The sequence below is a fragment of the Dasypus novemcinctus genome, chromosome 30 (genome assembly GCF_030445035.2).
Source record: "Dasypus novemcinctus isolate mDasNov1 chromosome 30, mDasNov1.1.hap2, whole genome shotgun sequence".
NCBI lineage: Eukaryota > Metazoa > Chordata > Mammalia > Cingulata > Dasypodidae > Dasypus > Dasypus novemcinctus.
The window spans coordinates 21,301,403-21,326,380 of NC_080702.1; the positions used below are offsets into that span (position 1 = coordinate 21,301,403).

The 24,978-nt window shown below is 39.6% G+C and overlaps 1 protein-coding gene across 6 annotated transcripts in view; it reads left to right on the forward strand.

The window, feature by feature from the left end:
- Positions 1-24,978, forward strand: part of LOC101414844 (putative zinc finger protein 705B) — a 192,845-nt gene that overhangs the window by 78,604 nt on the left and 89,263 nt on the right. The gene's annotated exons all lie outside the window — the stretch shown is intronic.

Below are 24,978 nucleotides of genomic sequence, written 5' to 3' on the forward strand. Positions count from 1 at the left end.
AAAAATTTCGCTATTTGCAGATGACACAACCCTATTTGTAGAAAGTCCCAAAAATACACAAAAAAGCTTCTAGATCTGACAAACCAGTTCAATAAAGTGGTAGGATATAAGATGAACACACAAAAATCAGTAGCATTTCTGTAAAATAATAATGAGCAATCTGAGGAAGAAATCAAGAATAAATTACCATTTACAATAGCAACAAAAAATCAAATATCTAGGAATAAATTTATATGTGTAAAGGACTTGTCCTCAGAAAAGTACACAACATTGCTAATGGAAATTAATGTAGATCCATATAAATGGAAGACTATTCCATGCTCGTGGATAGGAAGACAAAATATTATTAGGATGTCTGTCCTGCACAAATTAACAAATTGAATGCAATACTAATAAAAATTCCAGCAGAAATATATACTGAAACAGAAAAGTCAATTATCAAAAATATTTGGAAGGGCAGGGGGTCCAAAGTAGCCTAAAACAACTTGAAAAAGAAAATTGAAATTGGAGGAATCACACTACCTGACTTTAGAACATACTACAAATCTACAGTAGTAAAATTCATTATACTGTCACAAGAATAGACATACTGACCAATGGAGCCAAATTGAGAGTCCTGATATAGTCCCACACATATACAGCCAACTAATATTTGACAAGACCACCAAGCCCACTCAACTGCGACAGAATAGTCTCAGTAAATGGGGCTTGAACTGGATTTATATATGTTAAATAATAAAAGAGGATCACCATCTCATGCCCTATAAAATTTTAACTCAAGATGGGTCAAAGACTTTAATGTAACAGTGAAGACCATAAAAATCCTGGAAGATCATGTAGGTATGCATCTATGACATCACTATGTAGGTAATGGTTTCATAAACATTACACCCAAAGGATGAACAATAAAAAGATAAATGAGATTCCCTGAAAATTAAAACCTTTGTGCTTCAAATGAGTTTTTTAAGAAAGTGAAAAGGCAGCCCTCTCAGTTGTAGACAATATTTGGAAACCACTTATTGATAAGAGCCCAATATCCAGCCTAGATGAAAAAGTCATACATCTCAAAAATAAAAACATCCCATTTAAAAAATGGGTAAGTTGTTTGAATAGACACTTTTCCAAAGAGAAATACAAATGGCTAAAATTACTTGAAAAGATGCTCAACATCACCAGCAGCATTAATCAGCTAAAGGAGTGCTAATACACAATACCAGAAATCTGTTGGCTTTTATAAAGGGTATTTATTTGGGTGTAGAAGCTTACAATCACAGGTCCCTAAAGAGTCCAACTCAAGGTACCATCAGAGGTATTTTCTCACCCAAATTCATTTGCCACATGTTGAAATAAGGTGATGGGCAATGTCTGTGAGGATTCAGCCCTCATTCTTCTTAAGGCTCTATGGCCCCAGCTTCTTCTGACTTCAGCTGTAGGTTGGCATATGGCTCATGTCTCTCCCCAAGGCATGTTTCATTTTGAAGTCGGCTGCTCTCTTCTCTTCCAAAATTCAGGTGTAGATTATCTGGCTCATCTTTCTTCCTGGAGCCTCTTCTGTGTCTTGGCACCATCTTTATTTCTCTATGTTCTTCTCCTGCATGTCTAATTTTGTGTGAGTCTGTTTTATCAGTGCCTGTGTTCCACTCTAATGAAGAGGCTGAATTAAATCCCTAATCTTAACATAATTTAGTCAGATACCTCACTGAATCTAACACAATCAAAGAGTTATCAAACCAAGAGGTAAAGAGCAGTTTACAAACATGATCTCTCCTTTTGGTATTCATAAATAATCCCAAACAGTCACACCAGCTCTTAGGGAAATGCAAATAAAAAACTACAATGGGATAGCACCTTACACCATTATCCTAACTGCTATTAACAAAACAAAACCATAATGTTTTGGAGAGGATGTGATGGAATAGGAATACTCATCCACTGCTTGTGGGTATGTGAAATGCTGCAGCCACTGGGATGGATGGATTTACACTTCCTTAGGAAGCAAAGAATCGAATTGTCATATGATCTGGCAGTCCTATTACTGGAGAATTGAAAGCAAGGATGTGAACCTATACATACAACAATGTTCATCACAGCATTATTCACAATTCCTGGAAGAATGATACAACTGAAGATTTCATCAATGGATGAATAAAATGTGGTATATACATATAGTGGAATATTACTCTGCCCTATAAAGGCATGAAGTATTGACATGAGACAACATGAATGAATCTTGAAGGCAATGTTGAGTGAAGTGAACCAGTCATTAAAGGGCAAATATTGCATTATTTTACTGATATGAACTCAGGATATTGAACAGACTCCAAGAGCTAGAGCCTTGAATATATGTCATCAGCAGATGAAAAGTGAGTAGAGATTGGTGAGCCAATGCTCAATCTGAGGAGAATCTATGATCAAGTGAATGGGTGAGGTTTCAGCCTCAAACTGCGATGCCCTGAGGGCTCTAGAGAAACCTGAATAATGCAAACAAAACACAGATCCCCATGAAATCAGCATCCCACCACTGTGACTTACCTTGGGACATTTGACAACCTCTTTCCCCACTGTAACAGTAAGGCTCATTTACCATTTCCTTCAGAAGATTCTTCTACCCTTGTATTTGCACCTATAATTAGTACTATCTACATTAAATTTTGCTGCAAGAGACTTAAATCTCCAGGTCTGTTCATATGCCAGTTGAACCCTGAATCTCAGCAGTGTTGCCACCCACACCACTCTTCAGTTCATCAGACTTGCCCAAGAGTAAACAAACGATGTTGATGGACAACACCCATTCCAAAAAGCAAAGAGTAAAACTGCAAGCAAAATTGTTCTTTCCAGCTTTCCCATAAAGCCTAAGCCCCCTTTCAGTCTCAAGCAGGGCAGGCATCACCATTCCAAAATCCTCAGGACTAAGGAATGAGAAACTTGAGAAATGAAACCATGGACCAAATTAGACTTATTTTAGAAATGGAAGAACTTTTAACATTGTTATGGAGCTAGTAGTTACCAGATGTTTTGAGGGGAGGGGGCAAGAATAGTTGGAACATATGACATTTAAAAATGGAAAATTATAAATGGAAATTGAAATTGTTCTGTATGATATTGCACTGATGGATACAAACCATTGTCCATTTTTTTCAAAACCTATAAAATTATACGCTACAAAGTGTGAGTCATAATAAAAACTCCTAACCATGGTTAGTAGCAATGTTTTGATAATCACTTTTTACAAATGTGCCATATTCATTTAAGATGTTATTCATAATGGAAAATGTTAGAGGGATTGGTGCATATGGGAATGTCCTATATATTTTTTTAAGATTTATTTATTTCTCTCCCCTTCCCCCCACCCCAGTTGTCTGTTCTCTGTGTCTATTTGCTGCATGTCCTTTGTCCGCTTCTGTTGTTGTCAGCAGCACGGGAATCTGTGTTTCTTTTTGTTGCATCATCTTGTGTCAGCTCTCCATGTGTGTGGTGCCATTCATGGGCAGGCTGAACTTTCTTTCATGCTGGGCACCTCTCCTTATGGGGTGCATTCCTTGTGTATGGGGTTCCCCTACGTGGGGACACCTCTGTGTGACAGGGCACTCCTTGCACACATCAGCATTTCACATGGGTCAGCTCCACATGGGTCAACGAGGCCCAGGGTTTGAACCATCGACCTCCCATGTGGTAGACGGACACCCTAACCACTGAGCCAAGTCTGCTTCCCTCCTATATTTTATATAACATTTTGGTAACCTAAAACTTCTTTAAATATAAAGTAAATATATAACCATATAAAACCTTGAAATTAGAGGGAAACGTATTAAGAGGATGAAACTACTTGATGGACTTCGAGAAAATTCATGGTCAGAATGTATTCAAAAAAAAATCAGGGGAATCATCTTTTTTGGCAATTGTGAAGGTGGTGTGCATCAGTTATTGTGTTTATATAGGGATAATATTTGAAGTGTTTGGGCAAATGATTGGGTATCTTGAGGCTGAGTTATTGATATCATTGGGAGACATGTTATAGGTTTAGGGGGAAAAAGAATGTGTGGAGTCTCTTGATTTTTTAATCTTCTCCAGTAAGTGAATATTGTTCCTTGTATGGTACTCCTGAGACAGTGATTAAATATCTAAATGATAGGAAACATATGGTTGCTTTGTTCCTGATCTGAGAGGAAACAATATTTCATTTCACTGATTGGAATCTTCACTGGTGGCTGTGAGGGTCTTGTACATAATATTTCATTTTGCCAAGGAGATGTCCAGATCATTCCCATTGCCACCTATTATTGACCCAGTAAGGAGTATCAATCAAAATGCACTGCAATAATTGTCTTGTTAATAATCAAATATTAATAGATTCCAAAACCTCTGGTCCTATGGAACTATAAGCCATGACATTACGATGGTCAAGATTTGTAAATCGGGAAACGGACTTTGGCCCAGTGGTTAGGGCGTCCGTCTACCATATGGGAGGTCCGCGGTTCAAACCCCGGGCCTCCTTGACCCGTGTGGAGCTGGCCATGCGCAGTGCTGATGCGTGCAAGGAGTGCCGTGCCACGCAAGGGTGTCCCCCGCGTGCGGGAGCCCCACGCGCAAGGAGTGCACCCATGAGGAAAGCCGCCCAGCGTGAAAAGAAAGAGCAGCCTGCCCAGGAATGGCGCCACCCACACTTCCCGTGCCGCTGACGACAACAGAAGCGGACAAAGAAACAAGACACAGCAAATAGACACCAAGAACAGACAACCAGGGGAGGGGGGGGGGAATTAAATAAATAAATAAATCTTAAAAAAAAATCTTTAAAAAAAAAAAGATTTCGAAATCCTATCCTGGTTATTAATAATTAAAAAAAAATATGACCCCAGAACTTGCAAATATCAAAAACATACAGCTAATTTCATGCCTACTTTTAAATGATTGCAGAATGCTTTCCTACTAAAATTGGGGTTACTACAATTATTTCTGTTATTCTCACTACACCTTGTCTTTTATGTCATAGTTATAGAGAATGCATTACTATAAACAAAGACAAAAATTATGTTTTCTCTTATCAGTTGTATTCTATATAGATATAATGCCAGGTGTCTTCAGCTTGGCTGATCCATCAGTGAATCAGCACTGAGTATGAGTATCTTCAGGATGCCAATGCGTGGACAGCAAAGCATTGGTCTGGTATTGTATCAGGATTTTTCATTGGTGTCTCCACCACCCTCACATGCAGCTGTGTCACTTCCTGCGGCCATGGCAAGCATGGTCCTGATTTTACCAATGATACTGTCATTGGGCACTCCCTGGGTGAAGGGTACTGATAGCCCAGGACCCAGTATGAGATGGAGTTTTCCAGCCTCAGGAGGACTTGAAAGCTCTTGACAATCCTTCCTATTTCCACCAAGCCACAAGAACATAAAATATATTTCCCTTTGAAGCAGTAGTACTGTCTCATCCACAGATAGAAGGTCTTTATGAGTCTGTATGGTCCTTTTCTCCACCAGGAAGACAGTATTGCTGCAGCTGACAATGCAAAGAGATGCTTACACTGGGCATGCATGGTCTCTCACGCCCCCAATCATGAATTTGTTAGAATTTGGAGCAAACAATTTTAGAAATTGCTGGGATGTGCAGTGGTGCAGGATTTATATGTATAGACACCAAAAATTTTAAGAAATAATTATGGATTAACTATCACCACTTTCCCCTGGTAATCTATCTTTAATATTTTGCACCTATGACAATTATTTTTTTTAATTTTTTGGTCTTTATTTTTTTAATATTACATTAAAAAAATATGGGGTCCCCATGTACTCCCCACCCCCTTCACCCCACTCTTCCCCCCATAGAAACATCTCCTCCGTCATCATGAGACATTCATTGCATTTGGTGAATACATCTCTGAGCACTGCCCCAGCATCATGGTCAATGGTCCACTTCATATCCCATACTCTCCCACGTTCCAGCCATTGGGCCATGGGAGGATATACAGTGTTCAGTAACTGTACCTGCAACATCACCTAGGACAAATCCAAGTCCCGAAAACACCTCCACATCTCATCTCTTCCTCCCATTCTCCACCCCCAGCAGACACCATGGCCACTTTCTCCACACCAATGCCATATTTTCTTCGATTACTAATCAAAATAGTTCATGAATAGAATATCAGTAAGTCCACTGTAATCCATATTCAATTCCTCCATCCTGTGGACCTTGGAATAGTTGTGTCCATTCCACATCTATATCAAGAGAGGGCTTAGATACCACATGGATGCTGGATGCAATCCTGCTTTCAGTTGTAGGCACTCTTGGCTCCTTGATGTGGTTGACCTTCCTCAACTCTGTGTTAGCTGAGTGAGTTAATTCCAATAATCCAGAGTGTAGGAGCTGCAATCTGTTGAGGCTCAGGGCCTGGCTATCATATGGTTAGTCCAGAGATTCAGGTCCCCTGGGTATATATTAAACCCCATCACCAACTACAGTTCTGGTAAAACCAACAGGAGAGGCTTCTGAAGAAAGATCACATCTGAGTCCAGCTCCATCACACAGAAACACCAACTCCAAAGAAGGGCCAACTGGCATGGCACTGCTCTCCATCTGCCATGTCCGTAGAACCTGTGGGTTTCTGTAGCCCTCAGAAGAACCAATACCTGGGGTTGTATCTACTTTGTCTCTGGGACTCTGCTGAGGTGTGCATAAGGGCAACCTTCTGATATCCTCCTGGTTATATTTGGAGACTCATAGCCATATAAACTCATTTGTACTTTCCATTTCCCCCTTGATTCAGGTCAAAAAGCATTTTTAACTCCTCGTATATGTAGACTAAGATATTATGCGGTTCAGGGTTTACGCTTTTATTCAAGGCCATTCTCTGGTTACATCATCAGCTGGTACTTGGTAGTAATCCCTCGGCACCAGGGAGGCTCATCACCAGGACTCATATCCCATGCTGGGGGGAAGGCAATGCATTTTCATGCTGAGTTTGGCTTCGAGACTGGCCACATTGGAACAACATGGAGGCTCTCAGTAGGCAACTCTTAGGCACCCTGCAGCTTTATGCCTTGTTCTTATTTCAGGTGCAAAGGCTCACAAGCATAGTCATTAGTATTAAGGGCTCATTGTTAGACCTTCATTCTTTTTAGTCTTTGCTATTCACTTGGGGGATTGTTGCTGTTCCTTTAGGGACTGTGGTAGAGTTCCCCTGGCTAGGAACTCCACACTCCCTCAGTTGTCGTTTTTAATTGTATCCACTATGAAAATATCCAAACATTTTTATGTACCATAGATAAATGCCCTGGAGAACTCCCTGCCAACCATGTGTTCCCCGTCAATAACATCCCACACCAGTATTCCTCCGCTGCCATTGTTGGACCTCTCTGTGATCCAGAACTTCCTGAAAAGTGAAGCCCTGTATATTGCTAGGTTCCATTAATAGTAAAATAGAATATAGTGATGAGTTTAAAGATTCAATATAGAATATATATTAATTTTTAAAAATTAAGGTAAAAATAAATAGGGGTATGAAAAATTTTAAAAATTCAAAAGCTTTGTTTTTGATGTTTTTCCTTCCATCACTACACTAAGTGTTCCTATGTTTGCAAATTAGCAAGGCAACTACTTTCATGTTTTTCTCAGTGTCTACATCCTATCTTTTTCTTTTCTTTTTTCTAATTATTAAGCTTATCTTCACAAGAGTTTTAGACCACAGTAATTCATATATACAATATACAGAACTCCTACATATCCAACATAAAACCTTTTCCCTTCCACAGCAATAATCTTTTTGCATATTCATACTAAATTTACTGGAACTGATATACAGATATTGAGACAATAGCTTTGAAATAAGGTAACATTTCTGTTTACATTGTGGTTTATATTTTAGACTATACAGTTTTCTAAAGTTTTAGTTACGTTATGTTTTACATTATGATTTACATTTTAGCCTATCAGCCCCTCTACATTTTTTATGTAATTTTACATGTCCTAAATCCATCCTTGCATACTCTTGTGAAACACTTGTATTGCCCACACAGTTACATTGGTTCCATCTATTCAATACGTCTTTCCCCCTCCCTTTAGGGCCCACACTGACAGTCAGTCTTCATTGCTTGAAGGGCCATGTTTAGACATAGTTGCAACAGTGTTGAGGGCTTGACATGCTCAACTTCCTTAATGCACTGAGAGGAACCATTTCTCTTGAGAGATGTTCCCTCTTTCAATGGCATCAGTCATCCCCAGGATGTGGGTATATCTTCACTCTCATTATATGGTTCTCTATCCAATGATATAAGCACTATGGCAAAAATGAATATTCACATATTCCCTAGGAGCTTGTCCTGCATCAGATTATCCCCTTTAAGCATCTTAAACAGGTAACTTTCCTTATTACATTTTTTAGAAGGTTTTCCCAGCATTATACTCTCAACCAAATACCTGACAATCTCCTATGTTCATATGTTTCCCCACCCTCCCCCAATTTCTTGGGGAATATTGCCATCCTCCCATCCCTAGCCCCTCTCAAGCCTGCAAAGCCCCACCCAAAGGTAACCCTATGCCCCCATTTTATCCCTTCCTTATACAAATACCTCAAGCTTATAGATTTCACCCATGTAGGTGTCAGCTTACATCCTTCCTCTACCCCCCAATTTCCTGTAAGCCTATCATCCAGTCTCTAGCTTTCTGAGGCCACTTGGTTTACTTATTTCATATCACTGAGGCCATGTAGTATTTGTCCTTCAATGCCTGGGTTACTTCACTCAACATAATGTTCTCAAGATTCATCCATGGAGGAGTTGGGGCAAGATGGTGGCTGAATGAACTTTCCTGGTAGTGTCTGTGCAGGGGGCGGCTGGGCAGCATTGAAGGCTCTTTGGGACCGCGCTTTTTCGTGGATTTTTGCTGGTTGGAAGGTGTCTGGATGTCGATTTGGTGGGAAGGTAACAGAGAGGATACGTCTATAATATATAAACGGAGGTCCAAGCTGGGCGCGGAAAGGTCCCTCCTTGGGTGGGTGGACCCGCGGTATCGGGCGCTGCTGCAGCTCAGGGAGCCGTCGTGGCCAGGGTTTTTTTTCCCTTTTTTTGGTGGCTCTGCAGTGCTGAGGAATTCATGGGTCCCTGAAGGGCTGGTGAGGGGTTGATGGGACAGGACTCCTTTGCAGATCGATTTGAGGAGACAGACGCTGTTTTGTTGTGAAGCGGGGGAATTTTTGGTTACGGACAGGGGTGTTAGCACTTCCGCCTGGAGCCCCATCCCGACAGGTACGGCTGCTGATCTGCAATGGAATTGGATTTTTGGCAATAAGGGGACACAATTGGGAGATTGTTGCAGGGTGCAGTGAGGGAGGGGGACACATCTGGAAGCCGATTGGGGAATATTTTGTGAAGTTTGGGAGTTCTGGTTTTGGAGTCTGTTTTCGGCGTTTCCAGCTGAAGCCCAGCCCACCCGGCGGGGCTTGGGATCTGGGTCATTGAACTGGCTGCCGTGTAGAGGCGCCCTCAAGTGGCCATTGCGTGGGAGCACAGTGTGGGAGCTGTCCAAAGGCTGAATTGACAATACACCCACATAAATCCAGAGGAGTAGGTGAATTGCAGGGTTCAGACATTAAATATAGTTTGTGGATCTGGCTGCCCCCATGGGGCTGGCACCCAGCTACGGGGATCCCTGAGGGCTGTGTTGCACTGCGGGGCTCCTAAGCTTCCTGTTGACCAGATTTGAGGTTGCCAGGTCTGGGTCCCCTGGACTCTGGTGATCCACACCCCAGACTCACATCTCTTGAGTCTTCAGTGTCTCAGACTTTCCACCCCTGAATCCATCATGCCCTGGGGGCTATCTGGGGTCCTTGAGTGCCCTGGACTTTAACGTTTGCGTTTTATCTTTATTGGTTCATATTGTTTTGTTTTTATTTTCATTTTATCTTATTTTTTACTCTTTTTGATGCCCTGATTGGTAATATTGCATTATCCCCTAGTCTTTTCTCCTAGCGTGTACCCCAAAGTCCTTTTTTTATACAGTTATTTAAGGGTTTTTTCGTTGCTGTTGTAGATAGTGTTCCAATTGCGGTTCGTGTATACCTCTATTTCTCTTCCCCGTATCTGTTCCCCACCGTTTGCCCACCCCCTTTTTCTTTCTTCCTTTCTTCTCGTCTTTCTTTTTTTTTCTTTATTATTATTATTTTTTTCTTTTTCTGTTTTCTCTCTTGATCTTGTCCCTCTTTTTCCACTTATTTTATTTTAATTCAAGTATACAATAGGTGCTACAGGGAACACCTCACATTTGCTGGGTTTTCCCATCCTCCACTGCCTCATTTCTGTGTGAACTGATTTAGGCTACCTACACTATCCCCCTTCCCCTACATCTTGATATCTGCTATCATCTACTGTCTCTCCTATATTCCACCCCCCCACCTCCCTTTCTTTGATCCACAAAGTGTCTAACTCTTAATTTCTAATACCTTTGTTTTGTTTTCTGTCTGGTATCCACTCTTGAAATTATTACCTTTCTTTTCTTTTTCCGTCTCTCACGAAAAAAATAGCTTTGTAGCTCATACCATATTCCTCCCATATTCAGTCATCTACCTCATAATAGGTACCCTACCTACAGCTATAACTCTACACAATTTACATGAATCTAACCTCCATCCTCCCAGATCTCATATTCTTGCTTTGTTAACATATATCACCAATACTACTCTACACTTTTTCCTCGCTTACACAATTGCCTTTCCCCGGCACTAATGCTTTCCTTTAAAGTGAACTTAACCAGCAACAAGAAATTAGAATAAGAACAAAGTGACAAAAAGAAGATATAACACTTACGCAAAAATAACAGCTAATTAATCTCCAAGACTAGACAAAGAAGCTAAGGAACTGATTAAACCCGTCAAGATAAAAGGATGATCAGAAAGCAACAAAAATGGACAAACCAAACCAGTAATCAGGAAAACATGGCTGAATCCAATCAACAAATTAAAAATCAAGAAGGGGATTAGAAGTTCACACAAGCAATGAAAGATCTCAGAACACTTATCACCAACAAATTTGATGAAGTAATGAAAGAGGTTAACAACATGAAGACAACACTGGGAGGGGAAATTGCAGACATACGCAAAAACATAACAGATATTCTGGGAATGAACACCACAGTTCAAGAAATCAAAAATACACTTGCAGCAAATATCAACAGACTAGAAGAGGCAGAGCAGAGAGTTAGTGATGTGGAAGACATCAGAAATCAAACAGATAGTAGAAGGGGTCGATAAAAAGAAAAAATACAGCTAGGACTTAGGGACCTGAATGACAGCGCAAAACGCTCGATTATACGTATTATATGTATTCCAGAAGGAGAAAAGATGGGAGAGGGGTCAGAAGGAGTGTTGCAGGAAATAATGGCTGAAAACTTCCCAAATCTACTGAAAGAGACAGATGTACATATGCAAGAAGCACAGCACACTCCACTGGTCATAAACCCCAACAGGCCCACCCCAAGACATATACTTGTCAAATTATCTAATGCTCAGCAGAAAGAGAAAATCCTAAGAGCAGCAAGAGAAAAGAAAACCATCACATACAAGGGAAGCTCCATAAGATTAAGTGCTGATTTCTCATCTGAAACCATGGAGGCAAGGAGGCAGTGGTATGATACCGTCTAGGTACTAAAGGAAAAAAATTTCCAACCAATACTCTATCCAGCTAAACTAACATTCAAACATGATGGAGCGTTCAAAATATTCACAGATAAACAGAAACTGAAAGAGTATACCAACAAGAAACCTCCCCTTCAAGAAGTTCTAAAGGGAGTTCTGCAGGAATGAAAAAACAGGACAGGCAGAGTTGGAGGAGAGTATAAGAGCAACAAGAAAAGACAAACTAGAAGGGAAAAAAAAATACAAACAAAATATGACAAGGACAAATCCAATCAAAATATGGCTAACACAAATAATTCCTTGAAAGTAATAACACTGAATGTCAACGGATTAAACTCACCTATCAAAAGATTCAGACTGGGACATTGGATAAGGAAATATGACCCATCCATATTCTGTCTAGAAGAGACACATCTTAGACCCAGAGACACATGGAGATTGAAAGTGAATGGCTGGAAAACAATCATACAAGCAAACAATAACCAAAAAAAGGCAGGAGTAGCTATATTAATATTAGACAAAATAGACTTTAAATGTGAAACAATTGTGAGAGACAAAGAAGGATACTACATTTTACTGAAAGGGAAAATCTGTCAAGAAGATCAAACAATCATAAATATTTATGCTCCTAACAAGGGTGCCTCTAAGTATGTGAGACAAACGCTGGAAAAACTAAGTGAAACAATAGATGCATCTACAATCATAGTGCGAGATTTTAATAACCACTATCTACCTTGGACAGAACATCTCAAAAGAGGATCACTAAAGAACGAAAACATTTGAACTGTATATTAGAGGAGCCGGAACTAATAGACATATATAGATCATTACACCCAAACACAGCAGGATATACATTCTTCTCAAGCGCACATGGATCATTCTCCAAGATAGACCATATGTTAGGCCACAAAGAAAGGGTGAATGAATTCAGAAAGATTGAAATCATGCAAAACAATATCTCTGACCACAGTGGAGTGAAGCTGGAAATTTGCAAGGGACAGAGGCCCAGGTTTCACACCACGATTTGGAAATTAAACAGCACACTCTTCGAAAAACAGTGGTTCAAAGAGGAAATCTCATAAGAAATCAATGACTACCTTGAAACAAATGATAATGATAACATACCAAAATTTATGGGATACAGCAAAAGCAGTACTCAGAGGGAAATTTATAGCCATAAATTCATATATCAAAAAAGAAGAAAGAGCAAAAATTGAAGAATTAACTGCACATTTGAAGGAATTAGAAAAACAACAACAAAGTGACCCAACAGGAAGAAAAAGGAAGGAAATAACAAAGATAAGAGCAGAACTAAATGAAATAGAAAATAAGAAAGCACTTGAAAAGATAAACAAGACCAAGAGCTGGTTTTTTGTGAAGATCAACAAAATTGGCAAACCTTTAGTGAGACTAACAATGAAAAAAAGAGAGAAGATGCAAATACACAAAATAAGAAATGAGCAAGGCGATATCACCACTGACTCCACAGAAATAAGGACTATCATAAGAGGATGCTTTGAAAAACTATATTCCAACAAAAATGACAATTCAGAGGAAATGGACAAATTCCTAGAAACACATAAGCAACCCATATTGAGGAAAGAAGAAATTGATGATCTTAACAAACCAATCACAAGCAGAGAGATAGAATCAGTCATTAAAAATCTCCAAACTAAGAAGAGCCCAGGGCCATACGGCTTCACAGGTGAATTGTACAAAATATTCTGGAAATAACTAACACCAATCCTGCTGAAACTATTCCAAAAAATCGAAACAGATGGAACATTGCCAAACTCCTTCTATGACGCCAACATTACCGTACTACCAAAGTCAAACAAAGACACCACAAAAAAGGAAAATTACACACGAATTTTTCTAATGAACCTAGATGCAAAAATACTTAACAAAATATTTGCTAATCGTATTCAACAATACATTAAATGAATTATACACCACGACCAAGTGGGATTTATTCCAGGTATGCAAGGATGGTTCAATATAAGAAAATCAGTCAACATAATACACCATATAAGCAGATTGAAGGAAAGAAATCACGGAGATTATATCTATAGATGCAGAAAAAGCATTTGACAAAATACAGCACCCTTTCTTGATAAAAACACTCCAAAAGATTGGAATACAAGGAAAATTTTTCAACATGATGAAGAGTATATACGAAAAACCTACAACCAACATTGTTTGCAATGGAGAAATCCTAAAATCCTTCCCTCTAAACTCAGGAACAGGACAAGGATGCCCATTGTCTCCGCTCCTATTTAACATTGTCTTAGAAGTACTTGCTCGAGCACTGAGGCAAGAACCAGATATAAAAGTCATTCAAATTGGAAAGGAAGTAGTCAAAATTTCATTATTTGCAGATGACATGATCCTATACATAGAAATCCCTGAGAGATCTACAACAAAGCTTCTAGAACTCATAAATGAGTTTAGTAAACTCGCAGGTTATAAGATCAATGCGCAAAATTCAGTAACATTTCTGTACACCAATAATGAGCAAGTTCAGGAGGAAATCAAGAAACAAATACCATTCACAATGGTAAATAAAAAAATCAGATACTTAGGAATAAATTTAACTAAAGAGGTAAAAAACTTATACACCGAGAACTATACAAGACTTTTCAGGAAACTAAAGAAGACCTAAATAAATTTAAGAATATTCCTTGTTCATGGATAGGAAGACCGAATATTATCAAGATGTCTATCCTACCAAAACTGATCTACACATTCAATGCAATCACAATAAAAATCAACACAGCCTTCTTTAAGGAACTAGAAAAACTTAACTATGAAATTTTTTGGAAAGGAAAGAGACCCCGAATAGCCAAAGACATACTGAAAAAGAAAAACGAAATTGGAGGAATCACACTACCTGACTTCAAAACATACTACAAAGCTACAGTAGTGAAAAGAGCATGGTATTGGCATAAGGAGAGACACACAGACCAATGGAATGGAATTGAAAGCTGTGATATAGAACCTCATATATATAGCCATATAATATTTAATAAAGCCACCAAACCCTCTCAACAGGGAGAGAGTGTCCTCTTCAACAAATGGTGCCTGGAGAACTGGATATCCATATGTAGAAGAATGAAAGAGGATTACCATCGCACACCTTATACAAAGATCAACTCAAGATGGATCAAAGACCTAAATATAAGATCCAAGACTATAAAAATCTTGGAAAGCAGTGTAGGGAAACATCTACAGGACCTTTTAATAGGAAAGGGATTCATGAATATCACACCAAAAGCACGAGCAGCAAAATAACTAATAGATAAATGGGACTTCCTCAAAATTAAAGCCTTATGCCCCTCAAAGGAGTTTGTCAAGAAAATAAAAAGGGAGCCCACATGGTGGGAGAAAATATTTGGCAACCATATATCTGATAAGAGAATTATAACGTGCATATATAAAGAACTCATATATCTTGAAAATAAAAATATAAACAACCCATTAAAAAAATGGGAAAAAGATTTAAACAGACACTTTTCCAAAGAAGAAATATAAATGGCTAAAAAGCACATGAAAAAATGCTCCAAATCTCTAGCTATCAGGGAAATGCAAATCAAAACTACAGTGAGATACCATCTTACCCCCATAAGATCGGTAGCTATTGAAAAAACAGTAGAATACAAATGCTGGAGAGGATGTGAAGAAAGGGGAACACTCATCCACTGCTGGTGGGAATGCAGAAGGATCCAACCATTCTGGAGGACAGTTTGGCGGTTTCTCAAAAAGCTAACCATAGATTTGCCATATGATCCAGCAATACCACTGCTGGGTATATACCCAGCAGAACTGAAAACAAGGACACAAACCGATATATGTACACCAATGTTCATAGCAGCATTGTTCACTATCGCCAAAAGTTGGAATCAACCCAAATGCCCATCCACAGATGAGTGGATCAATAAAATGTGTTATATACACACAATGGAATACTACACAGCTGTAAGAACAAATACACTACAAACACACATGATAACATGAATGAATCTTGAGAACCTTATGTTGAGTGAAGCAACCCAGGCATTGAAGGACAAATACTTCATGACCTCAATGATATGAAATAAACAAGCTTCCTCAGAGAGCTAGAGACTGAACGATAGGCTTAAGGAAATCGGGGGGTGGAGGAAGGATGTGCCGACGTCTGCAGGGGTAGAATTTATGATGAGCTGGTGGTAAGTATGAACACAAAGAAGAGATAAAATGGGGGCAAGGGGTTGCCTTTGTGTGGGGCTTTGCGGGTTTGAGGGGGGCTGGGGATGGGCGGATGGGTAATATTGCCCAAAAAGTGCGGGAGGGAGCGGTAGCATATGAACACAGGAGAGTGTCAGGTGTTGGTTGAGAGTAAAATGCTGAGAAAATCGTATCAAAATATAATTAAGAGGGTTACCTGCTTAGGATGCTCGGAAGGGATGGTCTGATGCAGGACGGGCTCCTGGGGAATGTCTGAATGCTCATTTTGCCAGAGTGGGTGATACCATTGGGTAGATACCCAAGTAGTGAGAGTGCGGGTGGACCCACATCCTGGGGAGAACTAATGCCATCAAATAGAGGGAACTGTATCTCTCGAGAGAAAGGGTGGCTCCCAGGACATTGGGGCAGCTGAGCAAGTTAGGCCCTCAACACTGTTGCAAGTATCTCTGGACGTGGCTCCTCGGGAAACGGAGGTTGGCTGTCACTGTGGTCACCAAGGGGATGGGAAAATGGATGTTAAATGTGTGAAACCAAGGTAAATGTGGGGTAAGAGAGGAGTTTAATGAGAGTACACAAGAATGGATATAAAATATGTAATATTACATCATAAACATATAGGGGACGACAGAATGATAATGTAAACCATAATGTAAAACATAGGATAACTAAAAATGTTAGAAAACTGTGTGTCCTAAAGTATGCACCACAATGTTAGCACAGATGTCACCTGGTTTGAAAGCTATTGTCTCAGACTCTGTACATCACTTTAAATAAATATGTTATGAATTGGTTGTAAGAGAATCACTGTGGAAGGGAAAAAGTTTTGTGGTGGATGTGTGGGAGTGCTGTATATTGTATACATGAATTGCTGTGGTCTAGGGCTCTTGTGAAGAGAAGTTCAATAATTAGGGGGAAAAAAAAGGAAAAGAAAAAGATAGGATGTAGAATTTTTCCAAGTCAACACATATTCTATATCTAACCTTTAAACCCATCGCTATATCCCATTTTGCTAGTAAGAGATCCTGACAATATATTGGGGCTTCAATATTCAGGAAGTTCTGGATCCCAGAGTGGTCCAACAATGGCAGCAGAGGAATACTGGTATAGGATACTATTGACAGGGGATATATGGCTGACAGGGAGCTATACAGGGCATATGTCCAGGGTGCATGGGTAATATTTGGATATACTCATAGTGGCAACAATTATAATCTACAGCTGGGGGGGTACTGGGTCCCTGGCCGGGGGGCGCTGTGCCATGGTCCATAGGGGAGAAGCGGCAGTCCCCCAAGTGCAGCGGTAAGGACTGAGAAGGAGTGAGGGTCCAACAGTGAGCCCCTGATACTAATGACTATGCTTGTGAGCCTATACACCTGAATAACAAGGCCTAGAGCAGCACTGTGCCTGGGAATTTCCTCCTGACAGCCTTTATGTTACTTAAAAGTGGCCAGTCTCGAAGCCTAACTCAGCATCTAAATGCAATGCCTTCCCCCCAGCGTGGGACATGACACCCGGGGATGAGCCTCCCTGGCACCGAGGGATCACTATCAACTAACAACTAATAATGCAGCTGGAAAATCACCTTGAATTGAAGGTTCGATGCGGATCAGTGGAATATCCCTGTCTACATAGAATAATATGACTTTAAAATGCTGTTTGACCTAATGTAAGGGGAAATAGAAAGGAGAAATGAGTTTATATGGCTATGAGTCTCTAAAAAAAAAAGAGTCTGGAGGCTGTTAGAAGGATTGCCCTTATGCACAACTGAGCAGAGTCTAAGAGACAGATAAAGTAGATACAATCCCCAGGTATTGGTTCGTTTGAGGGCTAAAAGGACCTACGGGTTGTATGGTCATGGCAGATAGGGCTCACTGCCATGTCAGATGGCCCTTCTTTGGAGCTGGTGTTTCTGCTCCAGAGGGGATCTCTTTTCATAAGATTATCATGCTATATCATGCTACTTTATTGGAATTGTAGTTGGTATTGGGGTTTAAGATATATTTATTGGATTGAATCTTTTTACTGACAATATGATAGCCAGACCCTCAACAGACTCCAGCTCCTACAATCTTATTTATTGGACTCACCTCACTCAGCTAAGATGGAGTTGAAGAAGGACAACCACTACACCATGGAGCCTAGAGTGCCTACAACTGAAAGGAGGATTGCATCCAGTAAACATGTGGAATCTGAGCCTCCTCTTGACATAGAGGTGCAATGGACACAACCAATCCAAGGTCCACAGAGAAAAGGTGGCATTGGAGTGGGAAAAGTGGACATGGCGGCTGATGGGTATGGGGAATGGCATGAAGAGATGAGATATGGAAGCGCCTTTGGGACTTGGAGTTGCACTGGGTGGTGCTTCAGGGGCAATCACCGGACATTGTAAATCCTCCCAGGGCTTACTGGATGGAATGAGGGAGAGTATGGGCCATGATGTGGAGAGTGTGGGCCATGATGTGGACCAATGACCATCAGGTGCAGAGATACCCAGAGATGTACTTACCAAATGCAATGGATGTGTCATGATGATGGGAGTAAGTGTTGCTGGGGGGGCAGGGGTGCGGTGGGAGTGGTGGGGTTGAATGGGACCTCATAATTTTTTAATGTAATATTTTTACAAAATAAATAAAAAAATTAAAAAAAGAAAGATTCATCCATGTTATCACGTGTTTGTAGTGTATTTGTTCTTGAAGCTGAGTAGTATTCCATTGTATGTATATTCCACATTTTGTTTATCCATTCTTCTGTGGATGGGCATTTCAGTGGATTCCAACTTTTGGCGATAGTGAACAATGCTTCTATGAAGATTGGTGTGCATATATCGGTTTGTGTCCTTGTTTTCCATTCTAATGGATATACCCGTCAGTGGAATAGCTGGGCCACATGGAAAATCTATGGTTAGTTTTTTGAGAAATTGCCAAACTGTCCTCCTGAATGGTTGGATCCTTCTGTATTCCCACCAGCAGTGGATGAGTGTTCCCGTTCCTCCACATCCTCACCAGCATTTGTAGTCTTCTGTTATTTTCACAGCTGCCAATCTTGTGGGAATAAGATGGTATCTCACTGTAGTTTTGATTTGCATTTCCCTGATAGCTAGAGATTTGGAGCACTATTTCATGTGCTTTTTAGCCATTTGTATTTCTTCTTTGGAGATGTGTCTGTTTAAATCTTTTTCCCATTTTTTAAGTGGGTTGTTTATCTTTTTATTTTCAAAATATAGGATTTCTTTAAATATATGCATGTTATAAGTCTCCTATCAGATACATGGTTACCAAATATTTTCTCCCTTTGTGTAGGCTCTCTTTTCACTTTCTTGACAAACTCCTTTGAAGTGCAGAAGGCTTTACTTTTGAGGAAGTCCCAGTTATCTATTTGTTCTTTTGCTGCTCGTGCTTTGGGTGTGAAGTTCATGAAGCCATTTCCTATTACAAGTTCTTGTATATGCTTCCCTACATGCTTTCCAAAGTTTTTATGGTCTTGGCTCTTATATTTAGGTCTTTGATCCATCTTGAGTTGATTTTTGTATAAGGTGTGAGATGGTAATGCTCTTTCATTCTTTTACATGTGGATATCCAGTTCTCCAGGCACCATTTTTTGAATAGGCCATTCCCAGTTGAGAGGGTTTGGTAGCTTTATTGAATATTATATCAGAATATATATGAGAATCTATATCAGAACTTCCCTGGCCCACCGGACGGCAACGAGGGCTCGAAACCTGCCGAGAAAGAATGGTGGGACAAGAGCCACGAAGAATGACAGCAAGACTGTGTTCTGATCAAGCTGCAAATTTTATTGAGGGGAACAAAGCATATATACTCTTGGGAAGGGGAGGAGCGAGGAGTGAGGAGGTGGAGGCTAGGGATTGGTTGTTGCTATTGCCGGGGAGGGAGGCAGACTTTAGTTTCGCGCCTTGCGCCTGCATACTACCTTATCAGTCTGGGCACTGGCGGGAAACGGAGAACAAAGGAGCAGGGAGGGAGAACAAGGAAGTGACAGGGCAGATTTGAGTTCTGCCATAATGTGGGACCTGCCATGTTGTGGTGAACTAATTATAGTTTACTTAAATGAGAAAGTTGGCTCCTCTCTGGCAGCCATGCTGCTGGCTCTGCTGAGTTCGGCGTGTACTTTATTTTGACTGCTCCCTACATCCTCTCCCTTTTTCTTTTATCAGCACAGTATTTCTCGTAGGCTAGCTGAGGGAAGTAGAGGCCTCATTTCCCTGAGGTAGACGGCTCTGATTTTTTGGGAAGGGGTTGTGTAGCAAAGGCAGATGAGGGGAGGCTGTGCCTGTCTTAGGTCAGAACCATACCTGGCGAGCCGTTTCAGCTCACACACGCTGTAAGCCCCACTCATGCACGTGACCAGTCTTACCCATGAGAGCCGTCGATATCCATTGTGGGGAGGCATGGCGGCGAAAGGCCATGTCTCTGTTTGGGTTGACTGTCAGGTTGGCTCAGTTGCCGGTCATTGGGTAGCCAGCCTAGCTCCCTGAGCAGTTAGGTTGCTATCAATGTACCCCGCCTGTCTCTGCAAGCTGAATGCGGTCACAGCACCTTGCTTAGTGGCCTTTGCAGACAGCTTACCCCTGTGATGGTGAGGCATACTTCTCAGAGATCAGTTAGGTTGTGCTTACCTCTGTCTCCTGCAGTGCTGTGCCTTGCACTCAGCAGCTTATTGGCGGGGAGAGTTCATCCAGGAGGGGAGACAGTCTGCATGGTCCATGGACACGCCTTGGTCAGCGAGGTGGACCCGGTGGTAATGCACCTGAATAGGCTTACCGAGAGCGGAGTCAATTTGGTCCTTACCTAACTGAATGATTCTTTTTATGGCCCAAGGCCTGAAAGATATTACAAGGAGTATGGTTAGTAATGGGCCTAGTATGGGGAGCAGGTAGCAGATATGGTAGTATACCTTGGAGTCCATTCCATATGGGGTGGTTGGCTAAATCTCTCCTTCTTTTTTCTAGATCTTCCTGAAGCCTTTTAACTTTATTTCGAACAATGCCAGACTTGTTGGCATAAAAGCAGCACTGTTCCTGCAGAGCTAGACATATTCCTCCACGTTCTGCTGTAAGCAGCTTTAACCCTCTTCTGTTCTGTAACACTACCTCAGCTAGAGAGTCTATTTGTTATTGAATATCTTGTATAGTGCTCGACAAAGCCTGGATATTATCAATTAATTGCTTAGATAATTTTGTATATTGGGTAAGAGCGAGTCCTAACCCCGCAGTACCAGTGGCTAGGGCTCCAGAAATGCCTAAGGTAACAAAAAGTGGGATAAGTTGCACAGCTTTTCTAGCGTGGCCGGCAATGTAGTCCATGCTGGGGATAGGTACAGGTTCAGTTCCATTAATAACACTAACATCGGGGAGGAGGATGACTGGGAGGGCAATATCCCTTCCCGCAATTCTCGTATTTTAACATTTTGCTCAACAGTACCAGATTTATTTATATAGTAGCAATATTCTTCCTGGGGAAAAGGCAGGTTCCCCCTTTTTCAGCTGTAAGTCAAGGGTCTTGTGGTTTTGCAAAGCTACTTGGGCAAGGGATGTTAGTTGCTGCTGTATAGAGTTAAGAGACTGCACACTGGAGTCTAGGCTAATTTGTTGTTGTTGTTCAAAGTATTGCAAGCTGATGAGGCCATGACCAAGAGCACCACGTGCTGTGGCAGCTGCAGTGACTGAACCTGTGAGGCTAATTTTTTACCAATATAGGGAGGAAGGCGGCTCTCTTTGACACAGATGGGGATAGTAAAATTTTTTAGTTTGCCTTCTCCATAGTATGTTAGTTGTGGGGTAATGGCTACTAGGATGCAAGGCCTCATTTTTATAGAATAGAACATTTTTGGGTTATAGTTAATTTCCCAACCACAAACACATAAGGATCTCTTACATATGCCTGAAGATGAATTTGATTTAAATGCAGATATTGACTATTCTTACTATTATTCCCAATCCATTCTATAGCAGGAGCTATTCCTAGAAAAACTTTCCACAGATAACTTCTGCTTGTGTATAGATGTGATATTACACCATGGAGAAGGGATTCATTTCCCTTTCTGTTTGCAAACACTAGTATTTTTAGTAAAAATTATTTTTTGTTGTCCTTTACTATTTAGACCATGCCAAATAAATCTGTCATTATATTCAAAGGGACTCCCCATAGGGGCACTTTCCCACACTATTCCATAGGAATCATTAAAAATGACAGATTCTCTTCTTATATGGCATTCTTGCTATCCTTCTTTATCCCTACTGTCTTTTTGCAGACAATCATAAGTAGGATTTTTAATCATGATTAAATCGCAAGAGGGAAATAAAGTCACAATAAACTGAGTATTATTATTTTTGAAGATAGCTATGGCCCGATTTTTAACATACATACAGGAAGGATGATTACCAATGCATAAGCATTGATAATCAAATGGTAATATGAGATTATCGATCCTTTTTCTTAATAGGGTTTAATTGGCAATCGATTATCAATTGGTATAGGGAATATATGGGTTTTATTCAGATATAAAAGAATGCACTTTTCCAGGTCAACACTAAGTAATGGGGGTTAGGTATATAGGCGTAATAAGTGTAATTACTGGTAGCTTCCTTATTACTTACGATCATCATCATCAGAAGTTGTAGAAGACTACATCTCTTCATTCTGGAGTTTAATCCTTTTCCCAGATAACTAAATTTGTTCTCCATTTTCTGAAATGATGAGTATAGCCTCACCCCCTTACTATAATCCTGCCTTTTTTCCATACATTGCTTAAAATATCTTTCCAGAATATTGGTTGATCTTCATTTCCTGTATCTACTGTAGATGTTTGACATTTTCCAGAGTGACATTCCGCAGGTGTTAATGAATTATAAACATTAAGAAAATGTAAAGTATATAAAGCTTTAGCTAATTGATCTTTTGGTGTTATAATACCATCATCTCCCCCTTTTTGTTTTAAAAGCATAGTTTTTAGGTTATGATGGCTGCATTCAATTATGGCTTGACCTGTAGTATTATAAGGAATGCTGGTATTATGTTTAATACCATATTTTAAACAGAAAGATTCAAAGGATTTACTAATGTAAGAAAGTCTATTATCAGTTTTAATTTTCAGAGGGCATCCCATTACAGAAAAAGCAGAACAGAGGTGTGAGTGAACATGATGAAACCGTTCCCCACTTTGAGCAATAGCCCACGTAAAATGAGAATAAGTGTTCATATAAACATGAACATATTGTAGTTTACTGAAGGATGGTATGTGAGTAACATCCATCTATCTTAATTGATTAGGAGTCAGGCTTCTGGGATTAGTTCCAGCCTGGAAAGGCACTGTAGTTAAGGGTTCACTGGTGGGACAGGTACAAACAACTTCTTGAGGTTGTTTTGTTAATTGAGGAAATTTATGTCTAAGTCCCTTAGTATTAATATGAGTTAATGTATGATATTTATTGGCATTTTGCAAATATCCTACTAATAAATCAGCCCTTGTATTATTGTCATAGGACTAGGCAAAGAGGTATGAGAGCGTATATGAGTAATGTAAATAGGATGCTGTTTTAACCTAATAAGATGTTGCAAGTCAGTGAAAAGTTGAGACAACTCATCAGTAGCAAAGATATGAGCTGTTTTAATATGCTTGACAGTAAGACATATTTAGAGTTAGAGACAATGTTCAAGGGCTCTTAAAACATTTGTGAAACTTTAATGATGGCTCAAAGCTCTGTGCATTGAGCAGATGAATAAGGAGTTGGCCAAACCTGTTCTTTTTGAGAAGTAACGTATACTGCTTTTCCATTACTATTACTATCAGTAAATACTGTACAGGATGGTTGGGCTATGCACACAGCCTTGAAAAGCACTGCAAAAGTTTATTGTTGGGTTTTTTACAGATAGAGGAATGCAGCTTGCTTGATTTGTGTAAGACACTAAAGAGATTCTCAGGAAGTTTTAAAGTGATAGCAATACAGCTTGACTTTAACTTTTTGCAACAAACTAGCAGTGTTTGGGATTGCTGCATAGTATATTGTTACTTTAATCTATGATAAGAGGTTGTTTTTGTGACATATACTCTTTTACAATAATTAAAACCATAATCAACCACATTGTATCTTTTTTAAAATATTATGCTGAAATCTTGGTAACTTTATACACTCTTAAGCATTTATAGAAAACTTTCACTCAGACAACTTTAATTAACAGGGTTAAAGGAAAGAAAAAACTTGTTAATTTTATAACACTTTAAAACACCTCTTATTTAACTTATAACATATCAAATGAACTTAATTATTACTTTAATTTTTCTTTCAAGGTAAAAGAACAAATCTCTTATAATTAGTTTGGAATAAAAGGCTACTGTTCAGGATTAGGTTTTGAGAAAGCAGTTTTGAACGTTATGTTCCTTTAAGAGATAAAGCTTTCTTTCTTGGAATACCTAGGAAACGATAAGCAGAAGAAACACAAGACAGGCTTTCTTTGTATACTGACTGAGGATAAGAACTTTTACCAAAACAGATTAAAGGTGAGAGGCCTTGAGAAAGAAAAAAAATTTTAACTTTGCATCAGCATACTACCCGACACTAAAGCCTGTAAAATTTTATAGATAGACCCATTAAATTTTATTTAACTTTAACTGTAAAAATTCCTTTTTCACCAACCTTCTGCAGTTTCAGCATTCACTCAGGTTCTGTCCTATACTCTACTCTTTCCAATAATTATTTTATCTCAGGACAAAATCATTTTCTGTTTCTTTAATAATAAAAACAAATTCCATATAGCCTACATATAAAGTTATTAAGCAAACTTCTTATAACATAATACTGTGAACACTAAACAAGCTTGTTAAAATAATGAACTTTTCTTTAAATACTTAGTAGCATGCAATATTAGAAACAGTTTCCTAGAAGCAAGTTGGCAGGGGAGGCTGGTTGCTGCTAATTTTTCCTGTTATAAAATTTCCTTTTATTATTATCATCATCAATTCAGTTTTGTATATATTTAAGAATGACCTTTTGGAATTAGGCATTTAATACCTTAATGTAAACAATGCTTTATTAAACCTTTTATAATTATTTATAACCATATAGACTATTGAAGACAAATTTTATGTTTTTTTTTTCCTTTTTTTTAATT